Source organism: Marmota flaviventris, chromosome 17, assembly GCF_047511675.1.
Source record: "Marmota flaviventris isolate mMarFla1 chromosome 17, mMarFla1.hap1, whole genome shotgun sequence".
NCBI lineage: Eukaryota > Metazoa > Chordata > Mammalia > Rodentia > Sciuridae > Marmota > Marmota flaviventris.
The window spans coordinates 59590281-59605150 of record NC_092514.1 but is presented as its reverse complement, the minus strand read 5'-3'; the positions used below and the strand labels follow the sequence as shown (position 1 = coordinate 59605150).

The 14870-nt window shown below is 46.1% G+C and overlaps 1 long non-coding RNA gene and 2 other non-coding genes across 3 annotated transcripts; 2 read left to right on the top strand and 1 right to left on the bottom strand.

Annotated features, from left to right (window-relative positions):
• Window positions 1-27: 27 nt before the first annotated feature.
• Window positions 28-7221, bottom strand: LOC139702386 (uncharacterized). Its single transcript, XR_011705026.1, has 3 exons — window positions 5442-7221; window positions 715-872; window positions 28-523 (listed from the first exon to the last, which is right to left on the bottom strand). It is a non-coding gene; the product is annotated as an uncharacterized lncRNA (long non-coding RNA).
• Window positions 1762-1952, top strand: LOC139702570 (U2 spliceosomal RNA). Its single transcript, XR_011705187.1, has one exon. It is a non-coding gene; the product is annotated as a U2 spliceosomal RNA (small nuclear RNA).
• A 461-nt stretch (window positions 7222-7682) lies between the features above and the next one.
• LOC139702581 (U2 spliceosomal RNA) lies at window positions 7683-7873 on the top strand. The gene has a single exon (XR_011705196.1). It is a non-coding gene; the product is annotated as a U2 spliceosomal RNA (small nuclear RNA).
• Window positions 7874-14870: the final 6997 nt, after the last annotated feature.

Sequence of the window (14870 nt, the reverse complement as noted above, 5' to 3'; positions counted from 1 at the left end):
CAGTGTTTTTTTTTTTTTTTTTTGGTAACATGGATTCAACCCAGGGGTGCTTAACCACTGATGCACATCCCCAGACTTTTTCATATTTTATTTAAAGACAGGGTCTCACTAAGTTACTTAGGGCCTCCCTATTTTGCTGAGGCTGGCTTTGAACTTGATGATCCTCCTTCCTCAGCCTCCCAAGCCTCTGGGATTAGAGGCATGTGCCCCAGGGCCTGGCTGAGGTCTTCCTTTCTGGCAGAGCTATTCCTACAGTTTGAACTCAGGGATGGAAAATGCACCCTGCTTGACCTTTTTGTGTGAGTATGTAATATTAAAGTGAACATTATCTAAGCAAAATTTTAATGACATTCTCCATACATTTACTGAGGGCCTCGCAAGAGGTCCAAAGTATGTGGAAGCAGGAGGAGGCTGCAGGGTAGGAAGATTAAGAAGAGCTCATCTGAAGCCACCTTAAGGCCTTGTTCAGCCTTGCCTCATCCATCTTGTCAGTGGGGTGTCTTCCACATGGACACATCAGTGCCTGAAATAAAGGAAAGCAGAAACTCAGGGAGGAGAAGGGAATTGCCAGAGGGGATTAGGACAGGCTGGGGCTGGGGCTGAGGATTCTTGAAAGCAATGTGCAGAGGTGGCTGAAAATTTGAAGGAAGTGAAGGGGGGGGGTCATCTCAACAGAGGAGCCAATGGTAGAATGGTACTCTCTAGAAAACTTACCCTTTATGAAGGACTGAGCTGACATGGACATGCAGGAGCCTGGGGAGCTACCAGAGACAAGAGAAGATGGAAGTGATTCCTTCTGTGCCCTTGTTGGAGGGTGGTTTTTGGCCTCCCAGGCCAAGTCTTAATGGAGTATAAAAGACAACTCCTAGGCCCTGTAGACACAAATAAGGGGATATGGCCCCAGTCCTAGAAAGAATGTCAAGACCAAGAAGCAAGATTCCAGGCTTGGGTTCAAGGCTTTGTGAGAAGCAGAATGGGGGCCTTGACTGCAATTAAGAGGTATTTTGGGGCTGGGGATGTGGCTCAAGCGATAGCGCGCCCGCCTGCGGCCCAGGTTCGATCCTCAGCACCACATACAAACAAAGATCTTGTGTCTGCCAAAAACTAAAAAATAAATATTAAAATTCTCTCTCTCTAAAAAAAAAAAAAATACTTCTTTAAAAAAAATCCTGTCTCTCCTCAGATCTTGCTTTTTTCTTTTTTTAATTTATTCATCTATTTATTTCTTACATACATGACAATAGTGAATTGCATTACATTCATAAATATCCATTCACAGCACAATTTTTCGTAACTATATAAAGAATGTTCACGCCAAATTATGCCATTACACATGAGCTCTCTTATATTTTTTTACATACAATTCTTAATACACCTTTATATCACAATTTATCATATCTCTGTTTGTATATAATGTATGTTGACAGCAAATTCACATCTTCATACCGGGGTTCTGTTTTTGTCAGTGGGTGCGCGGAAGAGAGGAAGTCCCCGGCGGTAGCCACGCCTTCCTGGGGACGGGGCGGGGTATGCAAAGTAGTGGAGGCATCCTCCGCCCTGAAACGCCAGAGCCGCTAGAGATTGTCAAAATTGCTTGTTCCAGGTGGGGCCAATAGTGAACCTGCACGTGGGCCCAGGGGATCCCGTGTGAGTCCGAAAGAGACACGGGGAAAAGAGAGTAGGAGTAGGCGTGGCGGTGCTCACCGCGAGTTGAAAGTGGGCGAGCGGAGGGCGGTGAGGGCGAAGGGCGAGTGGTACGGTATCGCTTCTCGGCCTTTTGGCTAAGATCAAGTGTAGTATCTGTTCTTATCAGTTTAATATCTGATACGTCCTCTATCCGAGGACAATATATTAAATGGATTTTTGGAGCAGGGAGTTGGAATAGGAGCTTGCTCCGTCCACTCCACGCATCGACCTGGTATTGCAGTACTTCCAGGAACGGTGCACCCCTCTGGGGGAACCTGTATACTGTTTTAAAAATCAGCCTCTACACTGCCCCTTCAAATAACTTTCTTGGTTTTGGATTTTTCTCTTCCCTGGTTTTTATTGAAATATCTTCGTTTCTTCCCAAAGCAAGTCAGTCTCTCATGCCGCTTTCTGCTCCTTTTCACTTTCTTGCTAAAAACTGAACTATGTCAACTATGGTTTTCAGCTTTGTCTTTGACCATCATGTCCACTTTCCGTTGCACACCAAAATTCCAGGAGGGATTGTCCTAGTGTTTCTTGATTTTTAAAGGCTCACATAGCAAATTACTATTGGCCTGTTAGGTCTGTGCTAAATTAAACACGAAGCCCACTGGAGAATCCTAAGTTTGAGGCCAACATCAACAGCTGAACAAGGCCCTAAGCAACATGGTGAGAGCCTGTCTCAAAATGAAAAGCAAAGGGCTGGGGATGTGACTCAGTGGTAAAGTGTCTCTGTGTTCAATCCCCAATACCAAAAAATAATAATAATAATAAAGGAGTCCAAGAAGATCCACCTGGAACCTGGGCAAAGGTCATGAGCTATTTAACTCAGTTGTGTATTGCTGGTACCTGGGAATTGCACTGGACTGCGGTGACTGGGTGATGACAAAGATGTCAGTGCCCTCAAAAGTTTTATTCCCTACAATGTGAAAGAAAAATTATATTCCTGATACCTGTACAAGATGGCCAGGCCAGTTTGTAAATATTCCAAAGGGGCTGTGGTGATAGATAGGTACAGGTAGGTACGGGGAATTGAAAAAGAGAGAGAGAGAGAGATTTTTTACTGGAAATGAGCAGATGCTGCCTGCTTTCTGAATAAACGCTGAGGCTCTGGCTCAGCAGTAGCACACTTGCCTGGCATGTGTGAGGCACTGGTTCAATTCTCAAAACCGCATTGTATAAATAAATAAAGGTCTATAGACAACTAAATATCAAAAAAAAAAAAAAAAAAGGAAGGCAAAGGTAGAGGCTGAAGTTTTCAGTGGCTTTTTTTTTTTTTTTTGTAACATGGATTGAACCCAGGCATGCTTAACCACTGAGCCAAATATTATTTTGCACATGGAAAAAGAATGTAACTTTCTAATATGTGAATAGCTCCTAGATGGGTGTGGTATAATATACCTCTAAGCCCAGAGACTCTAGAGATTGAGGCAGGAAGATCATAAGTCTGAGGCCAGCCTCAACAACTTAGTGAGGCCCTAAGCCATTTAGTGTCTGAAGAAGGGGGAGGACTGGGAATGTGTCTCAGTGGTAAAGTGCCTCTGGTTTCATTCTCCACTACCAAACAAACAGAAAAAAGCACCTATGGGGCTGGGGCTCAGTGGTAGCGCACTCGCCTGGCATGTGTGAGGCACCGGGTTCGATTCTCAGCATCCCGTATAAATAAATAGAGATCTATCAACAATTAAAAAAAAAAAAAAGCACCTAGAGATAATAATAAACGACAAAACACACACATTAGGAGGAATAAAATGGGTAAGGGCCAAGCATGGAAAGTTCACAGGAAAGAAGAAGAGGTTCTAAAGCAGATATATAAAATTAAATAAAAACTCCACTGAAAGGCAAATTTTCCCCTCAGGGATTGGCAATTTTCCAAAAATGTGATATCGTGCCTGCTGGTGAGACCGGGGCAACATGCACAGCTTCTCAGTTTTCACTGTGCCCTTGGAGTCGGTGTCCTGCAACAGAAATTCCCAAATCTCTAGCCTGGTGCTGCAGCACTGAGGGGTCACAGGCACCCAGAGGAAGCCTCCCTAACATCATGTGCTTCTGTTGCCATCTCTTGAGGTGATCTGGTCTGTGCACACATGGGACAATCACGTTAAACCTCACGGCTGATCACGAGCCAGAAAGTGGAGTCCTTAGTTTGCAAAGACCTTAGTTTCCAACGACCTGCACCCTCATGCCTACAATGCCGCACACCCCCTTGTCAGGAAAACCAAATCAGTGAGCAGAAGGCAGCCTGATGCACACAGAACTAACCAGGAATCATGGGATGGGGGAAGCCCACAGAGTCCCGTGAGGTGTGGCTGAGCACATTATATACATCGCCTCATTTGACCCTCACATATTCCTTCAGCAAATAGCCATTATATGCCAAGTCATGTCAGGCTCTGTCCTAGGGGCTAAGAATACAGGATCAAAGGAAATCTCAGCCAAAAATAAAAGAAAACAATAACCCAGTCATACCAGTATATTTGCGAATATGCTATACAGCCATGTGTCTATATTTCTATCTTGGGAATTGTCTTTTACCTTTTTAGAGGTACTGGGGTCCAAACCCAAGGGCCTCACTCATGCTGGGCAAGCACTCTACCACTTAGCTACATCATCCCCATCCGCACATTTTCTATGTACATTACAAAAGATAACGAATGGCATGAAACAAAGAAAGCGAGGCAAAGCGGGACATGAAGTAGAATGCCCACGATGGGCGGGGGCAGGTTGTGCACAGCACTGTAAAGTGGACATTATTCCTATTTTACAGATGAGAAGTGGCTTTCTCCGGTGTACACTTAAGAGATGCGTATTCGCTCCTATTTCCCCCATAGCTTCAAAAGTAGCCTACTTAGAGAAGTGTCATCATCACCCCCACTATACAGTTAAAAAACGAAGACACCGGGTGCAGCGGCACAAGCCTGTAATCCCAGCAACTTGGGAGGCTGAGGCAGAAAGGTTTGCAAGTTCAGTCCAGCATCAGCAACTTAGCAGGACCCTGTCTCAAAATAAAAAATAAAAAGGGCTGGGGATGTGGCTCAGTGGTACAGTACCCTAGGTCAATCCCCCGTGTAAAAAAAGAAAAAGAGATCAAAAAACATGAAGACACCCCACCCCATGTAATTAAAAGAAGCTTGGGTTCAAATTGTGTGACCTTGCTGCATATTAGCTGTGTGACATTGGTCAATTGTTTAGGCTCTCTGAGCTAATTTCTCAGCCTAAGACAGTGCTGCCTGTTAGAGATACATGAGCCGTGTGTGTAATATTAAATTATCGAGGAGGCACGTTCTTTGTGTTCAATTTAGGATGATTTTATTTTTTGGATGTTGTCGGGAATTACAGAAATATATTCATTTTTTTTTTGGGGGGGTGGTACTGGGGATGGAACCCAGGGCCTTGTGCATGCTAGACAAGCACACTACCACTGAGCTACATCCCCAGCCCTACAGCAATATATTCACAAATATCTAATTATTACATTCAACAAATAGCATCACAACACAGAAAATGCAAGCAAGTACCTCAGTGGACTTTAATTTTATGTGGTGCTGAGGATCGAACCCAGCACCCCCCCCCCCCCCCCCCGCGCATGCCAGGCAATTGGGCTACCGCTTCAGCCACATCCCCAGCCCAAAACCAAGCACCTTAGAACAGGTTTCATTTCACATATCTCAACTGCCCCAACCGTGACTCAGGTACCATTGAGTCTGGGTCTGCTGTCCTAGCAGTGAAGCACAGGGTGTGCACAAGTAACCTACCTGTGAGCCAAATCTTCCTCAGGTCAAGGCAGTATCTAAAAGCATGGATCAAAAGGCTGGGGACATAGTGGTTTTGAAAGGAAAAAAAAAAAAAAAGAGGGGAAATCAAGTTTAGTATCTTGAAATAATATCTATTTACCTTGATAAATCCAAAACCTCGCTTGAACACCACACAGATGTAAAATCACAAACGAGATGTTCCACATTTGAACACTGTATTTTACACTCACAGCACCACTGAACTACAAGGAACCACCTTTCCAGGGCTCCATGTGGCCCGTGGTTGCCATTCAGCACCGGTCAGGAGAATGGAGGTGATGATAACAAGGCGGGGACCAGGGTGGAGTGAAAGGAGCCAGACAGGGGCCTTGAGCAAAGAAACAAACACGCACCCCCCTCAAAAAAAAAAAAAAAAAAGCCTTGGTAATCAAGATGCATATTTTGATCGTCTTGATGGGTAAGATACATTGCACTAAAATATTATTTATCTCCATTACTGGAAAGTTTTTAGAGGGGCACTCCCTTAAAATGTTATCCTAGAAGACTTGGCTCAGTCTAAACTCGGCCCTGGACAATAACACCCACCTCACGGTGGAGCGGACTGAAAGATGCAGTACACAGAGAGCGCTCAGTTTCTGTTGGTCCTGGCTATTCATCAGGCTTTCCGCCTGGCAGGGGGAAAATGACTGACTGAGCGTCAGTCCTACACCCATGATAGCCTCTTGCTTTTCTGCGATCAAACCAAAGAAACTGAAGTGCTGTAGGCAAAGAGAATGGATGGGAAAGGCAAATGCCGACTCTGCCGCAGAGAGAAACTTTACCCCAGCCTTTCCCGGGGGCCTGATCCCCACTTCCCCAGAGCATCCCTACTCAGGTGTCCGGCCTTAGCCCCTATACAGCTTGTAGCCTCCTCCACGCGTCTTCTCTGGTTCATTCCCTGGTGTCCATCACGTCCTCTCCCACGGCTTCCTTCCCCTACAAAGGTTAGCTGAGCACTCTCAACTGCTGGCGTTGACAGGACTAGTACCCTCTAGGGCCTCATGTTTCGGTGGGGGAGATGAGGAATGGCTCCAAACGGCGGGCGAACGGTGTGCCTGCCGTAAAATAACAGGGTGCAATCAAATGTACAGGATGGATGCCGATTACATTTGAGTGTGGTGAGGAAGGGCCCTTCCTTAAGGAAGACGTCCTGGAGGAGGCGACACCCAAACGGCTTTCTCCCTGCGATTAAGAAGCAACTCAGTGAGAACCTATCTCTAAATAAAATACAAAAATAGGTCTGGGGGGTGTGGCTCAGTGGTCGAGCGAGTGAACTCATTCAATTCCCGGTACTAAAGGCGCGCGCACACACACACACACACACACACACACACACACAAAAGAGCTGGGGATGTAGCCCAGCGACCGGGTGAGAACCAGGGGGAAAGGAAACAGCATTGATTTGTACAAGCGCCAATAGAAACCGGTTCTGCAGCTGGGGGGAATCCCCTCCCTCTGCCCTGCGGGGCTCGCCCCACCGGAAAGAGCTCGCAGCCTTCCCCCTTGCAGAGAGGACCTCCGGACCGCCCTGACTCAGAACAAGCCTCTCCAGACGGGTCAGGTCCGAAGCTGGTCTTCCTCTCCTCTGGCAAAGAACGAATTAAAACCATACAGTCAGGGCTGGGGTTGTGGCTCGCCTAGCACGCGCGAGGCCCCGGGTTTGATCCTCGGCACCACATAAAAATAAGTAAATAAATAAAAAGAAATCATCAAGAATATCTCAAAGGACTGAAATTATAAAAACAACAATACCAAAACATACAGCCCGGGCGTCTTTTGCGAATGTCTCTCAATGGCGTCCTCGGGGAAAATTGGGCCCGCTCACAGCCAACAACTCCTTCCGGCATTCAGCCCCCTCTAACCGCTCAGTCCCAGTCCCCCCCGGGTTCTGTTTTTGTCAGTGGGTGGGCGCCAGAGAGGAAGTCACGGGGTAGCCATGCCTCCCCGGGTAAGGGGCAGCGCAGGCGCATGCAAAGCAGGGGAGGACTCCACAGCTCCGGAACGCCGGAGCCGCGAAGGACTAGTTAAAATTCCTTGTTCCAGGTGAGGCCAATAGTGAGACTGCACGCGGGCCCAGTGGAGCGCCGTGGGAGCCTGAAGGAGACAAGAGAAAAAGAGAGTGGGAGTAGGCGTGGCGGCGCTCACCGCGAGTTGAAAGTGGGCGAGCGGAGGGCGGTGAGGGCGAGGGGCGAGTGGTACGGTATCGCTTCTCGGCCTTTTGGCTAAGATCAAGTGTAGTATCTGTTCTTATCAGTTTAATATCTGATACGTCCTCTATCCGAGGACAATATATTAAATGGATCTTTGGAGCAGGGAGTTGGAATAGGAGCTTGCTCCGTCCACTCCACGCATCGACCTGGTATTGCAGTACTTCCAGGAACGGTGTACCCCTCTCGGGGATCTTAACATCTGGTCTTAATGTTAGAATCAAACTGGCTATGTGTTTCTTGCCAGTGTGTGTTTTTCTTTTTTTTCTTCTTCTGTTTGGTTGTCTTGCTCTCAGGTGCTAGGGCGTGTCTCTTTTCCCTTACTTACTCCAGTCCAAACAAAGGGTTTCAGGAGGAATTGTGGTCCTTTCGGTCTCACTTACTTCTAGTCCTAGCGTTTCCTGGTTTGAGTTTGCCATTCTCTTACCAGGTCTATCCTAATGAAGTGTGTCCTCTCACAATTAAGCGAGGTCCTAAGCAACTTGGTGAGAACCTCTCAGAATGAAAAGTAAAGGGCTGGGGATGTGACTCGGTGGTAAAGTAACAGATCAATCCAAGCAGATCCACCTGGACCCTGGACCCTGGCCAAAGTCACGGGCTATTCAACTCACTTGTGTATTGCCTGCACCTGGGAATTACACTAGATTGCGGTGACTGAGTGACAACAAAGATGTCACTCAGTGCCCTCAGAAGTTTTATTACTTCCAACGTTAAAGAAAAATTATATTCCTGATTCTTGTAGAAGATGGTGAGGCTGCTTTGTCAAGATTGAAGTGGGGCTGTGGTGAAAGATAGGTACAGGGACCACCCCAATGTGGGGTGAGATTGGATTCAACTCCAGGGATAAGTGGAGGTTTGCAGACAAACTGCAGAGGGGCGGGCTGGGTGCAGTGGATGGACAATTACTAAGAGAAAACACCTGGGGTTGAGGGGGAGAGCAGGGACACATACTCCTAAATAGCAAGGTAGCATTCCAAGGGTTTAGTCCTTCAAGAAATATTTAGTGAAGAAGGAAGGAAGATGGCGGCGAGTGGAGTGCATTGCCCCCGTGTGCTGCTTCACTGTGTGGGAGTATGACAAGTCAGGACGGCTAAAGGATATCTTGTTAGGAATTTCCAGCAATAGTGGGGTGCTCCGGAACCTGGAGGAAGGATTTCCATCGCACGAGGATCAGCTACGGGGACTCAAACGCGAGAGGTTTGTCGCACGGAGGGTAACACTGCTTATTCAGCAAATCGCCCCGCGGCTAGAATCTGCAGCGTGCGCTGGGATAGAGACGCAGGGTTACAGCGCTGCAGTTTCTGCCAGCCGCGCAAGCACCGTACTCAGGGCTGAATTCTGGGTTCGAGACGGGGGGAAGGAAGCGGTCCATCTCGGTTCTCCACACCGGTCAGACCACAGAGGAGGCCAGCAGCCACCATGTTGGTAAACTGACGTCACCACCCCTGTTTTCGACTGACCGCAGCTCATTCAGCCATAGAACAGGTAATTTCAGGCTGCAATTCGCCTGCGGCTTGCAGACAGATTGCTAGGGCTCAGCGCCTGGGTGCTTCTTAGAACCTGATCTTATCGGAGTGAATACCGAGCGCGGGGCGGCCGAGTTCCGGCTCCCGGAACCGCCCTGGCCCAGGGCTGCTGAGCCTGCGGAGGCTGCTTCTTGGACCCTGCTCCTACCAGAGCATACAACAAGCACTAAGCAGCCGAATTACGGCTCCCGGAACTGAGCCCGCGGGGACTGCTTCTTGGAGCTTACATTTATAGGAGCTTACACCGAGCACGGAGCGGCCGAGTTCCGGCTCCCGGAACTTCCCTGGCCCGGGGCTAGGAGCCCGCGGAAACTGCTTCTCGGTCCGGGTCCTGCTGAGGGCCGGTCAGGACTCACCCGGTGCTTTGGTTGCCCGGCAAGGGGAACGAAATGCTGCCATTCGCATAGGATACCAACATGGCAGAGATCTGATGTCTGCAGAAAGCGGCGGAGGAGGGAACTTCATCAATACCAGTGGTGACATAAGCAGTTGGTCTCCTGGTAGGGGGGGTGAGGCACAGTCACCCGAGTCTCCTCAATTTGTCGTCGAGCCAGAGGGAAGGAGCCGGGCCGCCGCCAGCGCCCGGAGCAGGCCCAGCGGCTCGCCAGCGTGGTGACCGCGTGACCCCAATTGGAGAGGGGGCGGAGCGGAGCCGCCACCCGCAACCGCAAGGTGGGCAGACCCGCGACCCAGTGGTACATGGGCGTGGTAGGAGGGGCAGGGCAGAGCCGCGGTTCGCGCTGTGACGAATGAGCGTGCAAGGTAAACAGACCTGTGACAGCCTGGCGGGTCAGGCCCAGTGGCCTGCCAGTGTGGTACACACGTCACCCCAACTGGAGTAGGGGCAGAGCAGATCCTTCTCCCACGCCTGGATCAGGCCCTGCCGGTGTGGTGGTCACATGACCCCAATTGGAGTGGGGGCGGAGCGGAACCGCCACCCGTGCCCGCAGGGTGAGCAGACCAGTGATCAACCTGCAGATCAGGCCCAGGGGTCCGCAGGCGTGGTAGGAGGGGCAGGGCAGATCCGCCGCCCGCGCCTCCAAGGTAGGCAGACCTACAACAGACCGGCGGATCAGGCCCAGGAGCCTGCCGGCGTGGTACAAACACCACCCTAATTGGAGTAGTGGCAGAGCAGAGTCGCCGCCCGTGCCAGGAACAGGCCCAGCGTCCTGCAGGCGGGGTAGTCACGACACCCCAATTGGAGTAGGGGCAGAGCAGAGCCTCCACCCGTGCCCGAAAGGTGGGCAGATCTGCGACCGACCAGCGGGACAGGCCCAGTGGCCTGCCGGTACGACAGACACGTCACCCCATTTGCAGTAGGGGCAGAATAGAGCCGCCGCCCGCGCCTGCAGGGTAGGCAAACCTGCAACCGACCGGCGGATCAGGCCCGGTGGCCTGCCGGCGTGGTACACTCGTCACCCCAATTGGAGTAGGGGCAGAACAGAGCCGCCGCCAGCTCCCAGAACAGGCCCAGTGACCTGCCGGCGTGGTAGCCACGACACCCCAATTGGAATAAGGAGAGAGCAGAGCCGCCGCCCGCACCTGCAGGAAAGATACACAAGCAGTATGAAAAGACAAGGAAAGAAAGGACCACAAGCAATGCAGGTCAACACAACTTTAGAAGAGGTAACAGCTGCAGCAGATGGAATGTCAGATAAAGAATTCAGGATATACATGCTTCAGATGATCTGGAGTATCAAGGAAGACATTAAACAGCAAAATCAGACAATGAAAGATCACTTCGACAACGAATTACGCAAACAAATCCAGGAAGCAAAGGATCAACTATACAGGGAGATAGAGGTTATAAGAAACAAACAAACAGAAATCCTAGAAATGCAGGAAGCAATAAACCAACTTAAAAACTCAATGGAGAATACTACCAGCAGAGTAGAACACTTAGAAGATAGAACATCAGACAATGAAGACAAAGTATTTCAACTGGAAAAGAACATAGACAGCTCAGCAAGACTGTTAAGAAACCATGAGCAGAACATCCAAGAAATATGGGATAACATTAAGAGACCAAACTTAAGAGTCATTGGGATACAGGAAGGTACAGAGCTCCAAACCAAAGGAATGAGAAGTCTATTCAATGAAATAATACAAGAAAACTTCCCAGACTTGAAGAATGAGACAGAATCCCAAATCCTAGAAGCCTACGGGACGCCGAATGTGCAAAATCATAAGAGATCCACACCTAGACACATTATAATGAAGATGCCCAACATACAGAATAAGGAGAGAATTTTAAAAGCTACAAGAGAAAGGAAGCAGATTACATTTAGGGGTAAGCCAATCAGGATAACAGCTGATCTTTCAACACAGACTCTGAAAGCTAGAAGATCCTGGAATAACATATTTCAAACACTGAAAGAAAATGGGTTCCAACCAAGAATTGTGTATCCAGCGAAATTAAGCTTCAGGATGGAAGATGAAATTAAAACCTTCCATGATAAACAAAAGTTTAAAGAATTCGCAGCTAGAAAACCATCTCTTCAAAACATCCTCGCCAAAGCATTACAGGAAGAGGAAATGGAAAATAACAATGAAAACCAACAGTGGGAGGTAGGACAGTAAAGGGGGGGGGGGATAATCAAAGAGGAAAACAAACCATGTTTAGTAACAGAAATAAACAAATATGGCTGGAAGAACAACCCATATCTCAATAATAACCCTAAATGTTAATGGCTTAAACTCACCAATTAAGAGACACAGGCTAGTAGAATGGATCACAAAACAAGACCCAACAATATGCTGCCTACAGGAGACGCATTTGATAGGAAAAGACATACATAGGCTGAAGGTGAAAGGTTGGGAAAAATCATATCACTCATATGGACTTCGGAAACAAGCAGGAGTGTCCATACTCATATCAAATAAAATAGATTTCAAGCCAAAGTTAATCAAAAGAGATAAAGAGGGACACTACATACTGCTTAAGGGAACCATACACCAACAAGACATAACAATCATAAATATTTATGCCCCAAACAATGGTGCAGCTATGTTCGTCAAACAAACTCTTCTCAAGTTCAAGAGTCTAATAGACCACCATACCATAATCATGGGAGACTTCAACACACCTCTCTCGCCACTGGACAGATCTTCCAAACAAAAGTTGAATAAGGAAACTATAGAACTCAATAACACTATTAATAACCTAGACCTAATTGACATATATAGAATAGACCACCCAACATCAAGCAGTTACACTTTTTTCTCAGCAGCACATGGATCCTTCTCAAAAATAGATCATATATTATGTCACAGGGCAACTCTTAGACAATATAAAGGAGTAGAGATAATACCATGCATCTTATCTGATCATAATGGAATGAAACTGAAAATCAACGATAAAAGAAGGAAGGAAAAAGCATACATCACTTGGAGAATGAACAATAGGTTACTGAATGATCAATGGGTTATAGAAGACATCAAGAAGGAAATTAAAAAATTCTTAGAGATAAATGAAAACACAGACACAACATATCGGAATCTATGGGACACATTGAAAGCAGTTCTAAGAGGAAAATTCATTGCTTGGAGTTCATTCCTTAAAAAAAGAAAAAACCAACAAATAAATGATCTCATACTTCATCTCAAAATCCTTGAAAAAGAAGAGCAAAACAACAGCAAAAGAAGTAGAAGGCAAGAAATAATTAAAATCAGAGCTGAAATTAATGAAATCGAAACAAAAGAAACAATTGAAAAAATTGACAAAACTAAAAGTTGGTTCTTTGAAAAAATAAACAAAATCGACAGACCCTTAGCGATGCTAGCGAAGAGAAGAAGAGAGAGAACTCAAATTACTAGCATACGGGATGAAAAAGGCAATATCACAACAGACACTTCAGAAATACAGAAGATAATCAAAAACTATTTTGAATCCTTATACTCCAACAAATTAGAAGATAGTGAAGGCATAGATAAATTTCTTAAGTCATATGATCTGCCCAGATTGAGTCAGGAGGATATAGAAAACCTAAACAGACCAATATCAATTGAGGAAATAGAAGAAACCATAAAAAGACTACCAACTAAGAAAAGCCCAGGTCCAGATGGGTATACAGCAGAATTTTACAAAACCTTTAAAGAAGAACTAATACCAATACTTTTCAAGCTACTTCAGGAAATAGAAAAGGAGGGAGAACTTCCAAATTCATTCTATGAGGCCAACATCACCCTGATACCTAAACCAGACAAAGACACTTCAAAGAAAGAAAACTACAGACCAATATCTCTAATGAACCTAGATGCAAAAATCCTCAATAAAATTCTGGCGAATCGGATACAAAAACATATCAAAAAAATTGTACACCATGATCAAGTAGGATTCATCCCTGGGATGCAAGGCTGGTTCAATATACGGAAATCAATAAATGTTATTCACCACATCAATAGACTTAAAAATAAGAACCATATGATCATCTCGATAGATGCGGAAAAAGCATTTGACAAAGTACAGCATCCCTTTATGTTCAAAACTCTAGAAAAACTAGGGATAACAGGAACATACCTCAATATTGTAAAAGCAATCTATGCTAAGCCTCAGGCTAGCATCATTCTGAATGGAGAAAAACTGAAGGCATTCCCTCTAAAATCTGGAACTAGACAGGGATGCCCTCTCTCTCTCCACTTCTGTTCAACATAGTTCTCGAAACACTGGCCAGAGCAATTAGACAGACGAAAGAAATTAAAGGCATAAAAATAGGAAAAGAAGAACTTAAATTATCACTATTTGCAGATGATATGATTCTATACCTAGCAGACCCAAAAGGCTCTACAAAGAAACTATTAGAGCTAATAAATGAATTCAGCAAAGTGGCAGGATATAAAATCAACACGCATAAATCAAAGGCATTCCTGTATATCAGCGACAAATCCTCTGAAATGGAAATGAGGACAACCACTCCATTCAAAATATCTTCAAAAAAAATAAAATACTTGGGAATCAACCTAACAAAAGAGGTGAAAGACTTATACAATGAAAACTACAGAACCCTAAAGAGAGAAATAGAAGAAGATCTTAGAAGATGGAAAAATATACCCTGTTCATGGATAGGCAGAACTAACATCATCAAAATGGCGATATTACCAAAAGTTCTCTATAGGTTTAATGCAATGCCAATCAAAATCCCAACGGCATTTCTTGTAGAAATAGAGAAAGCAATCATGAAATTCATATGGAAAAATAAAAGACCCAGAATAGCAAAAACAATGCTAAGCAGGAAGTGTGAATCAGGCGGTATAGCGATACCAGACTTCAAACTATACTACAGAGCAATAGTAACAAAAACAGCATGGTACTGGTACCAAAACAGGCGGGTGGACCAATGGTACAGAATAGAGGACACAGAAACCAATCCACAAAACTACAACTATCTTATATTTGATAAAGGGGCTAAAAGCATGCAATGGAGGAAGGATAGCATCTTCAACAAATGGTGCTGGGAAAACTGGAAATCCATATGCAACAAAATGAAACTGAATCCCTTTCTCTCGCCATGCACAAAAGTGAATTCAAAATGGATCAAGGAGCTTGATATCAAATCAGAGACACGCCGTCTGATAGAAGAAAAAGTTGGCTACGATCTACATTCGGTGGGGTCGGGCTCCAAATTCCTCAATAGGACACCCATAGCACAAAAGTTAAT